The sequence below is a fragment of the Hylobates moloch genome, unplaced genomic scaffold, assembly GCF_009828535.3.
Source record: "Hylobates moloch isolate HMO894 unplaced genomic scaffold, HMol_V3 SCAFFOLD_1, whole genome shotgun sequence".
NCBI classification, from domain to species: Eukaryota; Metazoa; Chordata; class Mammalia; order Primates; family Hylobatidae; genus Hylobates; species Hylobates moloch.
This window is the reverse complement of record NW_026652276.1, coordinates 81,058,385-81,081,042: the sequence shown is the minus strand read 5'-3', so window position 1 is coordinate 81,081,042 and position 22,658 is coordinate 81,058,385. Positions and strand designations below refer to the sequence as shown.

Here is a 22,658-nt window from a genome sequence, read left to right as displayed (position 1 = left end):
GAGTAGAAGTGGACAAAAGAATAGTGTTTTTAAGTGTGAAAACTTTTCTCATGGCTAAAGATTACTGTTAAAGTATTACTCAGTTTCTGCCAGGCATGGTGGCTCATGCCTATAATCCCAGCACTTTGGGAGGCTGAGATGAGAGTATCACTTGAGGCCAGGAGTTTGAGACCTGCCTGGTCCACATAGCGAGACCCCATCTTTAATAATAATTTTTAAAAGTATCGCTTATTTTCTATGGGCAATTAAGATACAATTAATAAAGCAGAATTATTCTCTTTTATGGCTCTTGGCCAAGTTTTTATCACTATCTTCTGTTTTTATCCAAGCAGTATGCTAGCTGGCTATTTGCCTTTAATCTCTGAAGTGGCCATACTATACCAAAGATGTGAACATCTTTAGGATGTAGAGGATTGAATAGGATGCAAAACTATTGAACAAATCTTACCAAGATTGAAAAAGTGAGAAGATGAGTCTTACTCTTGAGAAAGTCAGATAATTTATTATCAAAACTTAATTTTATCTTTTTAATGTTTAAACTCAAGCCTAATATGAATAGCATATCATCTTTATGCTACTAATATTTTTAAAAGAAAATATTTCTTACCTTGAAATTTCATCACAATACATTTTGCCAAATAGGATTGACTCAAAATAACACTTTTGATATAGGAAAATAATATGAAATATCAATTCCAAACAAGCCTATACCAGAGAAGGCAAGTAGGTCTCATTTCATGCCAACTTTAATTGCTTGCTGCTAAGAAAATTATATTAAGAATGATTCTAAGGCTGTCTCTAGGTTTAGAGGGAAGAGTGTTGTGATATCTGCCATGGGCAGGGCTGGAGAAGTAATGGCATAAATGTCTCTTTGAAATGTCTCACCTATACTTCAGAACTCTAAATATATGAGATGGCATTTATGAGCTATACTTGCTATGTTTTAGGAATGAAATTTTTTGTTTAAAAACAACCTTATTATTGGTAACAGAGTTTCAGATTTATTTTAATGTGTTTCAGTCTGAATTTTTAGGGTCCATCTTTCTCTTTGGTTTAAATCTGAAAATCACTAAGTTATGGAACACCTTGTAGATGTTCTAGTAAGTCATCTACATGGATGATAGTATAGTTGATCTCTGTAACATGGGAATGATGGCAATTTGTCATTCAAAATTTTTACAAATTGGCGTTTATTGCCTTGGGATCAATCCCTCAACTCTGCAGATTTTTTTTCCATTAAATTGAATCCATTTATCATGGGTGGACTCACACTAACCAAGCTCATAAGGTATATTTGTTAATTTCTACCAAGAACTTTAACTGGAATAGTGATGAAAAACTGTAGTTAGCCTGATTAGCTCATGATACGTGTAGTCTTTACTTGGGAAGACAAATCTTCATCAAAATATTAAATTATTAATTTATAATAAGAAATATAGCCATCGTTAGAACAGGAATAATCAAATCTACGTGACTGGTCCATGACTTTACATACCTACATGGAAATTAAAGTCATAATGTTCTTTGTTAAGCATTAATTAGAACAAGGGGAATTAGATTAATTGAATGCAAGAATGTTTTTTTCAGTAGGTTTGGTTTTGGCCCAAACAGATTCTCCTGTGTATAAGTGCTTGGATGAGCATTGCCAAAATACTGCTTTCTAAGCCTTGTTTTTCCATTTGCATTTGATTGGCCAATTCCCGTTTTGATTGACACATTTAATAAAGCATAGTAGTATAATTAATCAAATAGCAGCCAAGTCTGTCAGGCCTTTCTTTCATTCATCTTTAAAGGTGACTTTGCTCTCTGTGTGGTCCATTAGGCATTTAAAGTTTTACACTTAGGAGGCATTCTTATCTTTCTAATTTCCAGGTTCTTGGGGGAAGCCTTACTACTTATAAGTACTTAGAGTACATCGCAGGAAATCAACATGACACATGGATACATATGTAACAAACCTGCACATTGTGCACATGTACCCTAAAACCCTAAAGTATAATAAAAAAAAAATAAAATAAAATAAAATAAAATAGCAAAAGGAAAAAAAAAAAGAATTGTGTTTAGGCATAATTTTAGTGAGTTACTCGAGAACTATTTAGCTATCTAAATTGTTTACAGATAATACAGAGTGAGGGAGGGGAGAGATGGAAAAAGGTTATGAGATGTGTTCAACACAAAGAAAGTTTTTAATGGATGTTAATATTCAGTAAAGTATTTCAGAAGTATACTGCTTTTCGTACATTTTTTGCTGCATACTCTAGCTTTAGCCCTTGGACCTCCCATGCAGACAGCACATATATTCAATGGGGCTGTGCTGTTACAGTTAGTGTCTAGTGATGTGTGCTCTTAGTCTGTGGTAATATTCTCAGGGAAGCTGAATCAGGCTCAGGATGTTACCTAAAAAGGACTTCATTGCTTACTAAAGATGCATCTTTGTTTCTTTTTCCCACTTTATTTGATACTATGTTTCTAAGATTTTTCTTTCTATAAACCACCACATTTTAAAAATTCTATTCTACTCAACCCTGAAAAACAAAAGCTGACCCAATCGCCACAATTTTATGTAAATGCATACTGTTAAGCAACACTGTCTTCTGAAGCAATCTCTAGTTGAGGAGCTCTAAGTATTTCTTAAGTACAGCTTTCTAGTCTTTCATTTAATCAGAATTAGGGCTAAGGGGCAGAAAAGATGGCAGATTTTTAATGTTCTTCAATTCTGTGATTCCTATATGCAATACAGGGCACATCATGAAGTGATTTTGTGTAACTGGTTGTGGTGACAACTTTTTCAAAAGGAAAATTATTCCTTTGTATGAAACTGTTACAATTGGGGCAAATTCACAGATACAGCTTTGGGACTTACTGCTTCTTCCTTATAGACTGGGGAGATTGACAAATAATTCTTTTCACTAGAAAAATATCTTATTATGGTTAGTAAGATAAAACAAAACCAAAAAATTCTATTTTAAAAATTATTAATAGTTATTTCTGAGTTTTGGGGTGGTAGGTGACCAAGGGAAGACTGTTGTATTTAAGAAGACTGTATTGGACTTGGATCATTTTTGTTATGTAGCAGAAGACTGTTGGCAATATTTCAAGAAGGAGATGAGAAAAAGAGATACCAATGTTATTCCTTGTGATTTGAAGTTAGAGAAAGCTTCCAGGAATGAGCAAGGAATCTCTGAGGAGGGCAAGTTAGAAAGGGAATGGGCTTGCTGGACAGAATGAGACAGATGTGGGAGTGGGAATGGGTGGTGACAGAGGTAGTTCTGAATCTTTGAGGCAGTGGATTCTGAAACTGATTCCAACATTTTTGGGATAAGTTTTAATAATGGGAAGAGGTTGTATGTGTGAACCTGGATCTGGGCCCTAAGAACTGAAATTTTTGGCACTTGGGCTTGTTAAAAATGATTCTCCCTTTATTGAGCATGACATGAGGCGTCACATTCAGCTTTCAGAAAAGAGGACTCAGGCTCCAATTCTATGTTCTGTTTCTGTCCTTTAGGGGTAGTTTTTCAACCTCAGAAAACATTTTCTGAGTTTAGGTTGTATTTTGCTTCTGTGAAATTTGTTTTAGTTCAGACATTTCTTAGACAATTTTTGTTGTAACGGGATAGAGTTGGACTTTTCCTGCTAAGACCGTAATGATAAGGTTGAGTGTACAGGCAACCTTTTATGTTTTATGGCATAAATTGGGGGCTAGACTCTGCACCTGCTTGGAGCTTATTAAGAAGTAGAGGCTCTGCTGTTCCTAATCATCCCATCAGCACCAACCTTATCATTCTCTCTCCTCTACTCCCTCCCAGAAGCAGATCAGAAGACTAGGGTGAAAAAAGCATTGGAGCTATGAGTCATTAGCCTGGAGGGAAAGGGCTGTGGTTTTTATTTTATTTTCTCGAGGGGAAGAAGAGAGATACTCAGCACCCCAAAGCCAAGCGAGGGGACTGTTACGTGTAATGATTTTTGTGTTCTCCTGGTTTGAAGTTTGCTTATGCTGTAGACTTGGTGATATGCCCGGTGCCCATTTGAACAGGATAGATAATTGGAAAAAGAGTGCATGATGGGGTGAAGGGCAGTGGGGAGCAGCCTGCACTCTCATGTTAGGCTTAGAAAGGATGTGTGAGTTTCTTGAGTCAAGTGGGAAACTAGCTGGGCCTTAGCCATCTTGACAGAAGCCTACCCAAGACAGCTTGCCACCAGGCAAGTATATCCTGGCAGAAAGAGGATGTAAAGTGAATTGTTCTCCAGGTTACACACTGAGGGAGCATTGGAAGAGGATAAACTGGAGACAAATTTTCCACCTTATGAAACCACATTTGCCTAATGAAAGAACCAGCATTTTAATGCTTGCCACACAGAGTTCATCAATACCCAGCTTTGGCCAAGAAACGATAACAACAGGGATCCAATAAGAAAGAGCCACTTGTCTCTTTTCAACTCCTTCCTCCTTATCACAACAAGCCAGGACAAAGGGGCCTGGAAATGGGGCTGGGGGAGGAATAATGAAAGATCAGATTACTTTCTTTCTTACTCTTAAGTCTTTCAGGCTAAGGCTTGGACAACACTTCAGGGGAAGGATGAAGTGAGCTTTTAAGTTGGAAATTTCAAACTGGACTGGGCTATTTTATGCCTGAAAAAATGATCCAGAAAGGTCTTCAATCCTTCCAAGATGTCAGTTAGGAAATGACAGGGATGGGAAAGGTAGAATGGAGCTAGTACAGCTGAAGGCAGCAATGGGAAAAATATGAAATCCTTCAATGCCTTGTATCCTGTCTCCATCTAGAGCTGCCTAGCCGTTCGTGTTCCATTAAAGGCACTATTTCATAAAACCCAAAACTTATCTTGATTCATGCCTATATGTTGACTGTCACCAGAACCTCACCCATGTTCACTTGTGGGACTGTGTGAAAGTGACTGAGGGAAAGAATGAAAGGAATTATAGAACCTAGTAGTCCCTGTTCAACTTGACTGCAAGTCCTCTTCCATGAGTAGAATACTGGTGCTGATGGGATGATACTCTGGAAGACTTACTACCAGCAGTTCAAGGTGTTGTCCAAGCACCCAGATTGTTACAGAAGTAAGAGCTCCTGCCTTAGATTCTGGGTTCAGTTTCTTCCTGCCAAGGCCAGCTTTTACCCAGCAGTAATACCTTTTCACAGCTTGCAGTGGGGATAGACTCTTTCCTCAACTACCTTATTACTAATGGCCTAGACAAACAGACATTGCCCCTGGGATGATTTTTGCACTCCAAATTATGGTTAAGTAATATTCTGTTTATGTATCATAACTCTTTAATTTTTCCATGTAATTTACATAGTCCACTTAAAATTCTATTAGGAATATGTGCCATACTTTTCCCAGTTTTGGATATTGAGGTGTTTTTTTCCTTTATAATTGTTGCTATAATTTTTGTGTACCTATTATTTTCTTTTTGTGAATTTTTAATTGCTTTATTTTAATTTTTATAGATTATTTCTTCAACAAGAATTTACTGGGTGTAAACATTTAAACATTTTTAATAATCTTGAAATGTTCACAATATATCTTTAAAAATATTTAAAAATTGTCATTTGCTATTTTCAAACTTTCCTATTCACCCCTATCAGATTAATCTTTTAACACACTTTAAAAAAATCATTCTTGTTTTAAAAAGTTTTAATGGTTCCCATCATCTCTTCTTTTGAATGAGTTAAAACTAATACCAATTTTTTATTCTGGTCTGGTTCCAAAAGTTCTTTTAATCCTTGTACCTACCACTTTCTAATGTGAAATAATTGCTCACTGTCTTTAAAATATACTACTTCAACATGTTTGCTATACTATTTCATCTACATGGAATGCCCTCTCTCCACTTTTAGGTCTCAGGAAATTCTATCTACTTATTAAGGTGTACTTTTCAAGAACATACTGTTTTTATAAAGTTTTACTTGCCCATTCCTGCCGTGTACAAACTTACTTCTCTCAGCTCTGAATATTTAAAGCACTTCTTTTTTATGTTAACTTTTACCATCATTTATTTTGCTGTCTTGTATTGTAAGCATAAAAGATTGCCTGAGATAAAATGCTCCAGATTGGACAAACAGAACAAAAACCAAACCACACCAAAAAGACCCCCAAACACACCCACTTTGATGGGAACAGTAGAAGCTACAACTTATTTCAAAATGGATGCACTCTGTCTTGCAAGAAGAGATAGAGATTTGAGCAATTCTAGGTGTACGTTCTTTATTTCGGGGAAAAAAATGAAAAGGGTCCTTTAGTTGAAGTGGAACTCTGGCAACAACATGCATTTTTATCCTGTGATAGTGCAGTGGCATAACCAGAAAAATATATGATGATATTGCTATCTTGAGATAACAAGACCATTACATATGGTGGGTAGTATGGCTAAAAATCTTACTCTCTAAAACTCTGAGTATGTATCTCTTGAATTATTTAACAAGAACCTGCAAGGGGTGGAGCATTATGCTGTTGCCTAAAATTTATGCGTGTCTAGGAAATGATGTCTGTATCTTGTGAGCACCAGGGATATTCTTACATTAACCTAAATTTTTGTATGCAGGGTAGAGGGAAGCCTGCCTTACTTCCTCCCTCAAATGTTCAAGCCTGAATGGAACCTCTCTGGCACTGGTATTTCATGCAGTATCAGCTCAGCTTGAAACAATGAAAGTCGCATATCTGATCACAAGCAGTTGATCCCCAGACATGTTTATTGATGGCACTATGAAGGAAAACAGCATACTGACATACAATACAAAGAAACTTGGCAGACTTTATAGTGGCAATTCAGTTTTGGCATTTATATTGGTAAAAACAGATTACAAGGCTTAGTGTAACTCAAACCTTATTTAAGCTTGCAAAATGTCTGATTTGATCAGTTGGCATTCCACTGAGAGCAACACCTCTATCTCTAGGAATTCCTCTTAAGCAGTTTACATTCATGTAGTGCCTGTGCTTTGCTGTAAGTGTGTTATGTAATCTAATCATTTTCATTTTTTCTGATTGACCGCATTCAAAAGATTCTACTGAGTCACCATGCCCATCAGCATAGTTTAAAAAAATTTAAATGAACAGTGACACTTAGTGGGTAGAAATATTCATTACAGTGCTCTTCTGTAAGAATCTCCATTAACACGTCCCATGGTAATAAAGTAAATGATACCAAAATTTAGTCTTCTTGGCAAAGTAATATACAGTATTTGAAGTGTGTTGGTTTTGCAGCAGCTGTCATTCCATACCAATCCATTTAGTTAAAAAGCAAACAGGTGGCTCACACATATTGTTTTCACTACATAAATTTTTAAATTTTCTTCAGTCCTACTGAAATAAATGGGGCATTTTTGCTGTTGATTTCAGTTCACTAGAAAAAATATATAACAATACAGTGGAGATATTATTAATAGCACTGTTCAAAGTGCATGCTTTCTTCTAAGCAGATATCTATTGACCCAAAATATGAACAAGTAACTTAAGTGAGACAAATAAGTTACATGTATACTTGTGAGACTGAAACAAAACAAAACAAACACAAGATTAATGTGTCCTAATTAATTCCTTTGTTTTGGTACTATGGCACACAAGAAGTAAAATTATAGTGAGGTTTTAAAAATATTTACTCCAAGATCAAGACTTTATTCCTTTAAGGTTTAGGTTAAGTTTTCCCTCAATTTTATTGCGCTTATGGATTTATTTTTGACCTTTAAGGAAGGCTTTGTGACAGTAATTAGTGTTTTATTTTCTTGCAAAATGAAAGCCTGTTACCTTGCCTGAGGTTAATGTGTTTTTAAGTCTCTTGAGGTGCTGCGGTTGGAAAGCCATTTAGAATATTGTCTTCTGCCAGCTTCACATACAACAGAGAGATGAGTGGAAAATATCTGATTAGTGGGTGTGATAAAATATGGCAAGACAGTTATGGAAATATATGTAAATTATGTTGTTTGACTTACATATTGGTTTTTTAAGAACCAAAACAAATACAATGAAAAACACTTTTTGACAACTTAATTAGAGAGTGGGAAGAGGGAGGTGATACAGTAGTCTTTTACAAGTGTAGCAAGAAGTCTCTCTAAAGTAAATTCAGTGTATAAAAGGCTGACTTTACAAAACAGATAAGTTGTAGTGTGGTTATGAGGTTTATAGAAGCATTTACCAAAGCCTGGAAGTAAATCATGTATCATTTAAAACATCCAAAACAATTATTTCGTTTAGATACTTTCCCAGTTGAGTAAACTGTGTGATTTAATAGCTTAATTCTCCACTCACTGGTTATATTGAACTCCCACTCCTTCTTCTCTCAAATCCCCTCCCATTTGAATCCTCCCTCCCTGGTCAGTAGTGGATGATGCCTGTGGTCTCAGGGTAATATGGATTTACTCTTAACCCTTCATGTACTGTACTGTAATTGCCTGTAATTGTCATCTCTCACAGATGACAACCTCCTTGAGGACTGAGGTTGTATATCTTATTCACTGTCTAGCGTGTAGCACAGTGCCCAGCATATAATAGGTGCTCATTAAATATTTAATGTTTGTAGGTGCCAGAATGTTGGAATAGAGCTAGAGGGATGAGGCAAAGTGAAATTCCTTTCTAGTCCCTTAGGGACAAGGAGAACCCCCTACTTATGGGGCTTTAATTTGTGCTTGCCCAGGTGGGATACGTTTCCAGACTATTGATGTTTCTTTTTGCTATTGATAGCTTTGAGATATGGGTTTGGAGATCAGCCATCCTGTGTAAAAGAAGCCATTCTGTTCCAGAGACTGTGTAGTTGGAATTCAGCTTCAGATGGTATTCAGCTTCAGATGGTATACAGATTCTTTAAATAATAATGCATTTAGACAGACTATAAAGGAGACTGTCTCTTCATTTGGGAATGTGTAAAACAAAGTACTATGATAAAAAGAATGTTGTAGATCCTTTTGTGGTTCATGAGCATGATGATTGGGTGTTCACACGCATGTGTGAAATGTGCCACCCTCAACCTTATTATGAGGTCGGCACATTACCCGTCTGACATGAAAGAAAGGAAAAACAAAGAAAAGTGTTGTATTGAGAAATAGGACATTAGGCCTTGTTTCACTACTAACTCTGTATTTAACCTCGACCTTATCATGTATATCTTTTGTCTTCAATTTCTTCTTTTAATTATTTTTGTTTTTGTTTTATTTATTTATTTTAAATTTTTTATAAATTTAGAGAGTACAAGTGCAGATTTCTTACATGCATATATTGCATAGTGGTGAAGTCTGGGCTTTTAGTGTCCCCATCACCCAGACAGTGAACATTCTACCCAATAGGTAATTTTTCAGCCCTCATCCCCGCTCCCGGCCTCCCACCTTTTGTAGTCTGCAATGTCTATTATTTTACTCTGTAGGTCCATGTGTCCCCATTGTTTTGCTCTCACTTATAAGTGAGAACATGTGGTATTTGACTTTCTGTTTTTGAGTTATTTCAGTTAGGATTCTGGCCTCTAGTTGCATCCATGTTGCCAAAAAAGACATGATTTCCTTCTTTTTTATGGCTGAGTAGTGTTCATATATATATATACACAAACACACACACACATACGCTACATTTTCTTTATTCAGTGCTCCATTGATAGACACTTAGGTTGATTCTGTATCTTTGCTATTGTGAATCATTCTGAAAGAAGTGCAGGTATCTTTTTGATATAATGAGTTCTTTCCACTGGGTATATACCCAGTAATGGGATTGCTGGATTGAATGGTGATTCTATTTTCAGTTCTTTCAGAATTCTTCATACTGTTTCCCATAAAGGTTTTACTGCTTTATAGTCCCACCAACAGTGTATAAGCATTCCCTTTTTTTTCTACAACCTTGCCAACATCTGTTTAGGGTTTTTTTTTTGACCTTTTAATAATAGTCATTCTGACTGGCATGAGATGGTAATTCATTGTGGTTTTTATTTGCATTTCTCTGATTAGTGATTTTAAGCACTTTTTAATATGTCTGTTGGCCACTTATATGTCTTCTTTTGAAAAATATTTGTTCATGTCCTTTGCTCACTTTTTAGTAAAGTTATTTGGTTTTTTTCTTATTGAGCTGCTTGAGTTTCTCATAGATTCTGGATATTAGCCCTTGTTGGATGCATAGTTTGTGAATATGTTTTCCAATTCTGTAGGTTTTTGTGTTTACTCTGTTGATAGTTTCTTTTTCTGTGCAGAAGTTTTTTGGTTTAATTAAGTCTCATTTGTCAATTTTTGTTTTTGTTACTTTGGATTTTGAAGACTTGATAACAAATTCTTTGAATAGGCCAATGTCCAGAAAAGTTTTTTCTAGGTTTTCTTGTAGGATTTTTATACTTATAGGTGATACATTTAGTTCTTTAATTTATCTTGAATTAATTTTTGTATATGGTAAGAAGTATAAGTCCAATTTTATTCTTCTGCATATGACTATCCAATTTTCCCAGCATCATATATTGAAAAGTGTTTCCTTTCCCCAGTGTGTATGTGTGTGTGTGTATATATATATATATTTTACTTGGTAGAAGATCAGTTGGTTGTAGGTTCATTGATTTATTTCTGGATTCTCTATTCTGTTTCATTGACCTATGTGTCTATTTTTAGACCAGTACCATGCTGTTTTGGTTATTATATCTGTGTAGTATTATTTGAAGTCAGGTACTGTGATTTTTCCAGCTTTGTTCTTTTTGCTTAGGATTTGGCTATTTGGGTACTTTTTTGGTTTCATGTGAATTTTAGGATTGTTTTTTCTAATTCTGTGAAAAATAATGTTGGTAATTTGATAGGGATTTCATTGAGTCTATAAGTAACTTTGGGCGATGATATGGTTTGGCTCTGTGCCCCCACCCAAATTTCATCTTGGAGGTCTCATAATTCCCACATATTGTGGGAGGGACCAGGTGGGAGATGATTGAATCATGGGGATGGGTCTTTCCCATGCTGTTCTTGCGATGGTGAATGGGTCTCATGAAATCTGATGGTTTTAAAAACAGAGTTTCTCTGCACAAGCTCTCTTTTTTGCCTGCTGCCCTCCACATAAAATATAACTTGCTCCTCCTTGCCTTCCGCCATGTTTGTGAGGCCTCCTCAGCCATGTGGAACTGTAAGTCCAATTAACCTCTTTCTTTTGTAAATTGCCAAGTCTTGGGTATGTCTTTATCAGCAGCATGAAAATGGACTAATATAGTAAATTGGTACCGGGAGTGGAGCACTGCTGAAAAGATACCTGAAAATGTGGAAGTGGTTTTGCAACTGGGTAATAGGCAGAGGTTAGAACAGATTGAAGGGCTCAAAAGGAGGCAGAAAAATGTGGGAAAGTTTGGAACTTCCTAGAGACATGTCGAATGGCTTTGACAAAAATTCTGATAGTGATATGAACAATAAGGTCCAGGCTGAGGTAATCTCAGATGGAGATGAGGAACTTGTTGGGAACTGGAGCACAGGTAACTCTTGTTATGTTTTAGGAAACAGACTGGTGGCATTTTGTCCCTATCCTAGAGATTTGTGGAACTTGGAACTTGAGAGAGATGGTTTAGGGTATCTGGCAGAAGAAATTTCTAAGCAGCAAAGCATTCAAAGGGTGACATGGGTGCTGTTAAAGGCATTCAGTTTTATAAAGGAAGCAGAGCATAGAAGTTTGGAAAATTTGCAACCTGACAATGAGATAGAGAAGAAAATCCCATTTCTGAGGAGGAATCCAAGCCAGTTGCAGAAATTTGCATAAGTAACAAGGAACTGAATGTTAATTCCCAAGACAATGGGGAAAATGTCTCCAGGGCATGTCAGAGGTCTTCATGGCAGCCCTTCCCATCAAAGGCCTGGAGGCCTAGGAGGAAAATGTGGTTTCTTGGGCCAGGCCCAGGGTCCCTGCACTGTGTGCAGCCTAGGGACTTGGTGCCCTATATGCTAGCCACTCCAGCCATGGCTGAAAGGGACAAATATAGAGCTCAGGCTGTGGCTTCAGAGGGTGCAAGCCTCAAGCCTTGGCAGCTTCCACATGATGTTAAGCCTATGGGTGCACAGAAGTCAAGAATTGGGGTTTGGGAACCTCTACCTAGATTTCAGAAAATGTATGGAAACTCCTGGATGCCAAGGCAGAAGTTTGCTGTTGGGGTGGGGTCCTCATGGAGAAACTCTGCTAGGGCAGTGCAGAAGGAAAACGTGGGGTGGGAGCCCCCATACAGAGTCCCTACTGGGGCACTGCCTAGTGGAGCTGTGAGAAGAGGGCCACTGTCCTCCAGACCCCAGAATGGTGGATCCACTGACAGCTTGCACTGTGTACCTGGAAAAGCCACAGACACTCAACACCACCCCATGAAGGCAACCGGGAGAGAGGCTGTACCTTGCAAAGCCACAGGGGTGAAACTGCCCAAGACTGGGGGAACCTACCTCTTGCATCAGCATGACCTGGATGTGAGGCATGGAATCAAGGGAGATCACTTTGGAGCTTTAAGATTTGACTGCCCCACTGGATTTCAAACCTGCATGGGCCCTGTAGCCCCTTTGTTTTGGCCAATTTCTCCCATTTAGAATGGCTGTATTTACCCAATGTGTGTACCTGCCTTGTATCTAGGAGGTAACTAACTTGCTTTACATTTTACAGGCTCATAGGTGGACAGGATTTGTCTTGTCTGATGAGACTTTGGACTGTGGACTTTTGAGTTAATGCTGAAATGAGTTGAGACTTGGGGAACTGTTGGGAGGGCATGACTGGTTTTGAAATATGAAGATATGAGATTTGAGAAGGGGCAGGGATGGAATAATATGGTTTGGCTCTGTGTCCCCACCCAAATCTCATCTTGGAGATTCCATAATTCCCACATGTTGTGGGAGGGACCAGGTGGGAGTTGATTAAATCATGGGGTGGGTTTTTCCTGTGCTGTTCTCATGATAGTGAATTGTCTCATGAGACCTGATGGTTTTAAAAATGGGAGTTTCTCTGCACAGGCTCTCTATTTTTTGCCTGCTGCCATCCACATAAGATGTGACTTGTTCCTCCTTGCCTTCTGCCATGATGTTAAGGCCTCCCCAGCCATGTGGAACTGTAAGTCTAATAAACCTCTTTCTTTTGTAAATTGCCGAGTTTCAGGTATGTCTTTATCAGCAGTGTGAAAACAGACTAATACAGGCAGTATGTCATTTTAACAATATTGATTTTTCCAAATCATGACCAAGGGTTGGAAGCATGGTATGTTTTTCTGTCTGTGTCATCTATGATTTTTTATAACAGTAATTTGTTGTTTCCTTATAGGGATTTTTTACCTCCTTGATTAAATATATGCCTTGCATTTTATTATTTTTTTTTATAGCATTGTAAGTGGAATTGCCTTCTTGATTTGGTCCTCAGCTAGATTATTATTGCTGTATAGAAACAGTACTGATTTTTGTATGTTAATTTTTTATCCTGAAACTACTGAATTCTTTTATCAAATCTAAGAGTTTTTTGGTGGACTCTGTAGGGTTTTCTGAATATAAGATAATATCATTAGCAAACAGGGATAATTTAACTTCCTCTTTTCTAATTTGGATGCCTTTTATTTTTTTGCTCTTGCTTGATTGTGCTGGTGAGGACTTCCAGTGCTACGTTAAATAAAAGTAGTGAAAGTAGGCATCCTTGTCTCATTCCAATTCTTTGAGGGAATGCTTTCAAACTTTCCCTGTTAAGTATGTTGTTGGCTATAGGTTTCTCATATGTTGCCTTTATTATGTTGAAGTATGTTTTGTTCTATGCCTAGTTTGTTTAGGATTTTTATGATGAAAGGGCATTGAATTTTATCAATTGCTTTTTCCACTTTCATAGAGATGATCATATGGTTGTTCTTAATTCTGTTTATGTAACGTATCACATTTATTGATTTGGGAATGTTGAACCATCTTTGCATTCCTGGTATAAATCACTCCTGATCATGGTGTATTATCTTTTTGATATGCTGTTATATTCAACTTGCTTGTATTTTGTTGAAGATTTTTGAATCTATGTTCATCAGGGATATGGGTCTGTACTTTTCTTTTTTTGTTGTGTCCTTTTCTGCTTTTGGTATCAGGGTGATCCTGGCCTTATGGAATGAGTGAGGGAGAATTCCCTTCTCTTCAATTTTTTGGCATAGTTTTGAGAGAATTCCTCTTTGTTTTTCTTTGTGTGTTTCTTAGAATTTGGCTGTAAATTTATCTGATCCTGGGATTTCTTTTGGCAGTTTTTTAAAATGACTTTGAAACACCATTTAATGTTTTTCTGGCCTATAAGGTTTCTTCAGAAAAGTCCACTCTTAGTCTGATGAGCATTTTTTTTTTTTAATAGATGACTAGGTGCTTTTCTCTAGCCAATTTAAAAATTCTTTGTTTCACTTTGACTTTAGACATCCTTAATATAATATGCTGTGTGAAGTCCTTTTTGTAATGTATTTGCCTAGGGATGGCTGGACCTTCTTCTGTATCTGGATATCAACTCTCTTGATAGACTTGGAAATTTTTCATTGATTATTTTCTTAAGTAGGTTTTCTAAATTTGATCTCTCTGCTCCCTTGGGAATACTGATAATTCATAAGTTTGGTCACTTTGTTTAGTCTCAGATGTCTCAAAGCCTTTTTTAATTCTTTTATTTAGTTTTTTCCTTATTTTTGTCTGACTGGAATATTTCAAAAGACCTGTTTTCAAATTTTCAAGAAAAAAACAAACAACCCTATTAAAAATTGGGCAAAGGACATGAACAGACACTTCTCAAGAGGTGACATTCATGTGCCAACAAATATATTTTGAAAAGCTCAACATCACTGATGATTAGAGAAATGCAAATCAAACCCACAATGAGATACCATCTCATGCCAGTCAGAATGGTGATTATTAAAAAGTCAAGAAAGTGTAGATGCTGGCGAGGCTGTGGAGAAAAAGGAACACTTTTTCACTGTTGGTGGGAATGTAAGTTATTGTGGAAGATCTAGAAGCAGAAATAACATTTGACCCAGAAATCCCAATACTGGATATATACCCAAAGGAATATAAATCATTCTATTATAAAGATAAATGCATGCATGTGCTCATTGCAGCACTATTCACAATGCAAAGATATGGAATCAACCCACATGCTCATCAATAATAGACTAAATAAAGAAAATGTGGCACATATACACCATGGAATACCATGCAGCCATAAAAAAGAAATGAGATCATGTCCCTTGCAGGGATATGGATGGAGCTGGAAGCCATTATCCTCAGCAAACTAATACAGGAGCAGAAAATCAAATACCACATGTTCTCACTTATAAGTGGGAGCTGAATGATAACAACACATGGACACGTGGGGAGGAACAACACACACTGAGGCCTCTCAGAGGATAGGGGTTGGGAGGAGAGAGCATCAAGAAGAATAGCTAATGGATGCTGGGCTTAACATTAGGTTATAGGTTGATCTGTGCAGCAAACCACCATGGCACACATTTACCTATGTAACAGACTGCACATCCTGCAGTGGTACCCTGGAATGTAAAATAAAAATTGAAGGAAAGAAAAAGATTTGTTTTCAAGTTCTGAGATTTTTTCTTCTGCTTGAGCTAGTCTATTATTGAAGCTTTCAAATGTATTTTGTATTTTCTTCAATGAATTTTTTACATCCACAATATCTGCATTTTTTTTAAAAGATATCCATTTCCTTGGTAAATATCTCATCCATATTCTGAACTTTTTTGTACTGTTTTTCATATTTCTCTTGCACCTCATGGAGCTTTGTTCAAATCAATATTTTGGATTATTTATCTGGCATTTTGAGGCATTCTTTTTTATTTGGATCTGCTGCCATGCAATTGTTGTGTGGTGTGATAAATCCCTACTTTTTTGTGTTTCCTATGTCCTGCCATTGATATCTGTGCATCTGGTATAGCAGTCATCTTTTCATTTTTTTTTGTCCACATTAATAAAAAATTTACTTTCTATATAATTGTTACAGATTTCAATAATTTTATTCTTTTCACTCCCTCTTCTTGTTCTAAATGCCATTTAAATTGTTAACTATGTATTGAAGTCAGCTCCATTGTATGCCCCTTGTAGTTCCAAAGATTTCTTTTTTTTTCTTTTTTTTTACTTATACTTTAAGTTCTAGGGTACATGTGCACAATGTGCAGGTTTGTTACATATGTACACATGTGCCATGCTGGTATGCTGCACCCATTAACTCATCATTTACATTAGGTATATCTCCTAATGACATCCCTCCCCCCTCCCCCCACCCCATGACAGACCCAGTGTATGATGTTCCCCTTCCTGTGACCAAGTGTTCTCATTGTTCAGTTCCCACCTATGAGTGAGAACGTGTGGTGTTTGGTTTTCTCTCCTTATAATAGTTTGCTGAGAATGATGGTTTCCAGCTTCATCCATGACCCTGCAAAGGAGATGAACTCATCCTTTTTTATGGCTGCATAGTATTCCATGGTGTATATGTGCCACATTTTCTTAATCCAGTCTATCGTTGTTGGACATTTGGATTGGTTCCAAGTCTTTGCTATTGTGAATAGTGTTGCAATAAACATACATGTGCATGTGTCTTTACAGCAGCATGATTTCTAATCCTTGGGTATATACCCAGTAATGGGATGGCTGGGTCAAATGGTATTTCTAGTTCTAGATCCTTGAGGAATCACCACACTGACTTCTACAATGGTTGAACTAGTTTACAGTCCCACCAACAGTGTAAAAGTGTTCCTGTTTCTCCACATCCTCTCCAGCACCTGTTGTTTCCTGACTTTTTAATGATGGCCATTCTAACTGGTGTGAGATGGTATCTCACTGTGGTTTTGATTTGCATTTCTCTGATGGCCAGTGATGATGAGCATTTTTTCATATGTCTGTTGGCTGCATAAATGTCTTCTTTTGAAAAGTGTCTGTTCATATCCTTCGCCCACTTTTCGATGGGGTTGTTTGTTTTTCTCCTGTAAGTTTGTTTGAGTTCATTGTAGATTCTGGATATTAGCCCTTTGTCAGATGGGTAGATTGCAAAAATTTTCTCCCATTCTGAAGATTGCCTGTTCACTCTGATGGTAGTTTCTTTTGCTGTGCAGAAGCTCTTTAGTTTAATTAGATCCCATTTGTCAATATTGGCTTTTGTTGCCATTGCTTTTGGTGTTTTAGACATGAAGTCCTTGCCCATGCCTATGTCCTGAATGGTATTGCCTAGGTTTTCTTCTAGGGTTTTTATGGTTTTAGGTCTAACATTTAAGTCTTTAATCCATCTTGAATTAATTTTTGTATAAGGAGTAAGGAAGGGATCCAGTTTCAGCTTTCTACATATGGCTAGCCAGTTTTCCCAACACCATTTATTAAATAGGGAATCCTTTCCCCATTTCTTGTTTTTGTCAGGTTTGTCAAAGATCAGATGGTTGTAGATGTGTGGTATTAAAATCTGGAAGAAATGAATAAATTCCTGGACACATACACCGTCCCAAGGCTAAACCAGGAAAAAGTTGAATCCCTGAATAGACCAATAACAGGCTCTGAAATTGAGGCAATAATTAATAGCCTACCAACCAAAAAAAGTCCAGGACCAGATGGATTCACACCCAAATTCTACCAGAGGAAAAGGAGGAGCTGGTACCATTCCTTCTGAAACAATTCCAATTAATAGAAAAAGAGGGAATCCTCTCTTACTCATTTTATGAGACCAACATCATCCTGATACCAAAGCCTGGCAGAGACACAACAAAAAAAGAGAATTTTAGACCAATATCCTTGATGAACATTGATGCAAAAATCCTCAATAAAATACTGGAAAACCAAATCCAGCAGCTCATCAAAAAGCTTATCCACCATGATCAAGTGGGCTTCATCCCTGGGATGCAATGCTTGTTCAACATACGCAAATCAATAAATCCAGCGTATAAACAGAACCAAAGACAAAAACCACATGATTATCTCAATAGATGCAGAAAAGTCCTTTGACAAAATTCAACAGCACTTCATGCTAAAAACTCTCAATAAACTAGGTATTGATGGGACGTATCTCAAAATAATAAGAGCTATCTATGACAAACCCACAGCCAATATCATACTGAATGGGCAAAATTGGAAGCATTCCCTTTGAAAACTGGCACAAGACTGGGATGCCCTCTCTCACCACTCCTATTCAACATACTGTTGGAAGTTCTGGCCAGGGCAATCAGGCAGGAGAAAGAAATAAAGGGTATTCAATTAGGAAAAGAGGAAGCCAAATTGTCCCTGTTTGCAGATGACATGATTGTATATTTAGAAAACCCCATCGTCTCAGCCGAAAATCTCCTTAAGCTGAGAAGCAACTTCAGCAAATCTCAGGATACAAAATCGATGTTCAAAAATCACAAGCATTCTTATACACCAATAACAGACAAACAGAAAGCCAAATCACGAGTGAACTCCCATTCTCAATTGCTTCAAAGAGAATAAAATACCTAGGAATCCAACTTACAAGGGATGTGAAGGACCTCTTCAAGGAGAACTACAAACCACTGCTCAATGAAATAAAAGAAGACACAAGCAAATGGAAGAACATTCCATGCTCATGGATAGGAAGAATCAATAATGTGAAAATGGCCATACTGCCCAAGGTAATTTATAGATTCAATGCCGTCCCCATCAAGCTACCTTTGACTTTCTTCACAGAATTGGAAAAAACTACTTTAAAGTTCATATGGAACCAAAAAAGAGCCCGCATCGCCAAGACAATCCTAAGCCAAAAGAACAAAGCTGGAGGCATCATGCTACCTGACTTCAAACTATACTACAAATCTACAGTAACCAAATCAGCATGGTACTGGTACCACAACAGAGATATAGACCAATGGAACAGAACAGAGCTGAAAGATTTCTTAAGTGACGTCCAGGTCAACACTACTCACACCAGTACTGCAGCTTCAGATGCATGAAACTCCAGCTGCAACATTGGATGAAGTATCCTTTAAAGAGCACTGTGATACCAGTGACTCCACTCTTCTTTATGGTGGTATTGCACTTAGTCCAGCCTTTTTGTACAGCTCCAAGAGCTTCATTAGAGAGAATTTGGAGATTGTAAGTCTGATTGGGGGTTTCAAACTTCTTATATCAGTCGAATTTCTTTCCAACAAAGGAACTTGTGAAAGTCTTCCCTTCTGGGGACTGATAAGCTGTGGTTTCTGGGCCATTGCATTCTAACACTGAGGCTTTCCTGGGAGCACCCCTAGTCCAAGATAAGCAGGAAACAACTCCAGCCCCATGGAGCTGGAAGGTCCTTTCTGCCAGCAGTTGTAGCATGATTGGTGAAGGGGCTCTGAGAAGTGTGATCCTGGGCTGAACATAAAGGGCCCTGTCACTAAATGTGCAATGCTTAGAACTGAAGCCAGATATGGGCTCCAGAGAGACTTGTTCTTTACTCTCCACTAATGCCATTACATCTGAGACTCAATTATGACTGCAGTCTTTTACTTTCTCTTCTTGAATAAATTTTCTAGACAGAGAGGCAAGACTTTGGCTGCTTGGTTGTGTTACAGAAAGAAATTCATTGTAAGTTATCGCCCTTGGAATGAACAAGCTTAAACAAGTCTTCATCTTGAGATTTCTTCTCTGTGGCTGAATCATCAGTGTTGAAGTCCTAAGAGCCATGCTCATGGCAGGCCATTCCTGCTTTTCTGTCCCAGACACACTTTTCTCCTGCATTTTCTCTACTCTGAGGCTAAGTCTTTATTCTTGGTTCCCCATGACTCAGATTTTGCCTAAAGAGCTTTTTTTTAACGCTTAATCAGTATTTGTTCTTTCCCAAGTCTCAGTGTCTCCAGTATCAGTTGAGACTCTTGAGGGGTGATCCCTACCTTTGGGATCTCTCTCATTGCTTGACAATGAGATTGTCACTGTTTTAACCCCATCAATGAGATTCTTTGAACTGTAATAATCACCAGTAGGCACATCTAGTACTTTCACTAGATGCTGTTGTTTTTTGGGATCTTTTTTTTCAATTTTAGATCAGCAGAAACTGTTTGCACATCATTAAGTATGGCTGAGAAATATTTTCCATCTTGTTTTGACAAAGAAGTTTCCATTGAGTTAACCAGCAAAGGTGCTTCAGTTTCTGAAGGATTACATCTACTTTCCCCTGATTTAGGCAAATCTTTGTTAAGTTCTAGTTTAGGAACAATGTTCTCTGATGCATAAAATGGAGACTTTGTTTCTCCTTGGAAAGTAGTCTTTGGGTACTTTTTAACATTTTGGAGGAATTTGATTGTTGATGTCTTTATCTGCTTTTATAGTACTTGCTCTTTCCAAACCAAGGCTAGTAGTACAAAGGACTTAATTGTCCATTCTGGTTTGCCCCTTATCAATTTAATATAACTTACCTCACTCACTCTCCATTTCTAACTCTCTCATTTTAGCTTTAATTAAATTTTTGGTTGCCTCCACCTTTTTTTTAGCTTGTGGGAGTACAGTTTGCTTGGACTTTTTGATTAGCAGGTATAGTTGGTGTTGTCATCTTACAATATGGCAAATGGAATTTTAATCATATAAATGGCTTCATACAATAATGACACCCTTCTCTTTTGGATGGAATATCACTCATCCTCTTCTGGTGCTCCTTTAGGGGGATACTAATTTTGCAGTTGTTTCTCTGAGATCCCCATGTTTCCTAATCACCATTCCCGGGTTTGGCAGAGTTTGGCAGTTTTCATGTCAGCCTTGGAAGAGCTGAAAGCCCAGGAAACCCCCATCATGACCTCCACAGGAAAGCCCCATTCCAATTTTTTGAAAAATTATTTTCATAGGGGAGAATTTTTTCCTGAAAATGTGTATATATTGTTGGTTGAGCAGGATATTTTAGCTTTGATTTTGGGTGCCTGCGATAGTGTGATCTTTGCATTGGCTTCTTCAACAGTACATAGGGTCAGTGGTATCTGTGATTTTCCTGATGGATTAGGGTACATTTATTATTACAGTTATTAGTCGAGGTAGTAGTGAAGTTTTGCTGGGGACTTGGATGTCTACCCGAGCAGGCCCCATGGTGGCAGCAGTGGGGCAATGCGCCTTTTTTTTTTGGACTCAGAACAGTTTACACTGGCTCTGGTCTCTGTGGGTCCTGAAGGGCTGATTCTTGGACATTCAGGTGCTTTTCTTAGAAGCTATTAGTGGCAGCAGTGGGCCAGGAGTGTGGGTGGGTTCTCAGGTCCCTGGGCTGTTGGTGTTGTGTGGGTGATGGCAATAGCAGTGGTGGAGCAACCTACTGGGACTTAAACAATCTGTGTTGGTGTTCCTGGAAGCAACAATGCATTCAGCAGATTAGTCCCCACTCCCACAGCTGCATGTAGCAGGGTATTGTCCTTAGGAGAGCTTGGTTTCCCTGTCCCTCCTACTGCTGGGTGGTGGCTGCAACCACATCACCTCAAATTTGGCCCAAAAGTAGGGCACAACTCAGTGTTAAACTCTCAGAATGGTGCCAGCTGTGGGCTGGTGACCAGAATGGGTAGGCCCTCCCACCTCAGGCGAACAGCATGGGGAAGAAGCTATGGAGAGTGTAGTCCACTCAAGTCTCAGTCTCACAGGAGCCTGTGGCAAGGCAGTGGATATTGTTCTAGGTATGTGTAAGAGAGCTTTGTTTCCTTGTCCCTCCTTGGCTAGGCAGTGGAGGCTGGCTAACCACATCAACTTGAACTTGGCCCGAGGGTGGGGCTAGCTTGGCATTAAGCTCTTAAAATGATACCTTGGGCTTGAGACCAGAGAGAGTGGTGCCTCTCCCAGGCAGGCAGTGTGGTCAGGAAGCTGTGGAGAGTGCTAGCCACTCACATCTCAGTCTCAATAGCAGCCTACATCTGGGCAGTAGAGACCCTCCCAGAGGTGCAAGGGAGAGCCTAGTCTCCCATTTCCCTGCTTGGAGCTGCACAGTGGCAGCCGCCACGTCTGTAGGTCCCCTGTAGCTAAGCTCTCAAAATGGCACCTTGCTGAGGCTGCTCTAGGCTTGGATGCTTGTGGGATTTCATGTGGGTTTTCTTTCTAGAGCAATGTCTCTGTGAAATCTTTAGGCAGCTCTGTACATCAGGCTCAAGGGCCTAGTGGGTCAAGGGTCTCCCCTATAGTCAAGGTCATAAAAGTTAAGCCCTGGGGGTTTCTCTCTTCCTGTTTCCCTGTGTTTAGAAGCCTCTCCCAGTTCTTAGTCAGTCCCTGGCTGGGCAAGATGCTTCAGATCCTCTATTTACTTACTTCTGGTGCTTCCCATCTCTGAATCCCAGCATGCTCTCCTAGACCATCTCTTCAAAATGTGAGTGTCTACTTACTATTCTGGTTCCTCTCTGTGGAAGAGGCACATACTACCTACATCTAGTCAGCCATCTTCTCTCAATTTCATCAAATCTGGTCAGCCATCTTCCCTCAATTTTTTCTTCTATAAAATGAAAGAGTTGAATTGGATAACCTCTAAGGTTCCTTGTGACCCTTTACACTAAACTTGCATTGCTCATCATGACACAAAACAAGGATGTTGAGTTGGGTTTTAATTACCCACAAGGTCTAGACAGGGCTGTCCATCAGATGAAGCATAGGCCAATAGGAATTGCCTAGTCGTTTAATCATTGTTCGATTTAACACTGTGTTTAGGAAATGTATTTTGTTGACTATGGGATACTCAATATTGTTTCCTTATTCTAGTTCTTTAAGAAAAATGATGTGTTTTTTTTAAAAAAAAACTTAGAAATTGGATTTTAT

General features: G+C 38.2%; 1 non-coding gene across 1 annotated transcript; it reads left to right on the top strand.

Annotated features, from left to right (window-relative positions):
* The first annotated feature begins 8,909 nt into the window (after positions 1–8,909).
* On the top strand, positions 8,910–9,012 carry LOC116809941 (small nucleolar RNA U13). Its single transcript, XR_004370101.1, has one exon. It is a non-coding gene; the product is annotated as a small nucleolar RNA U13 (small nucleolar RNA).
* The last annotated feature ends 13,646 nt before the right edge of the window (positions 9,013–22,658 follow it).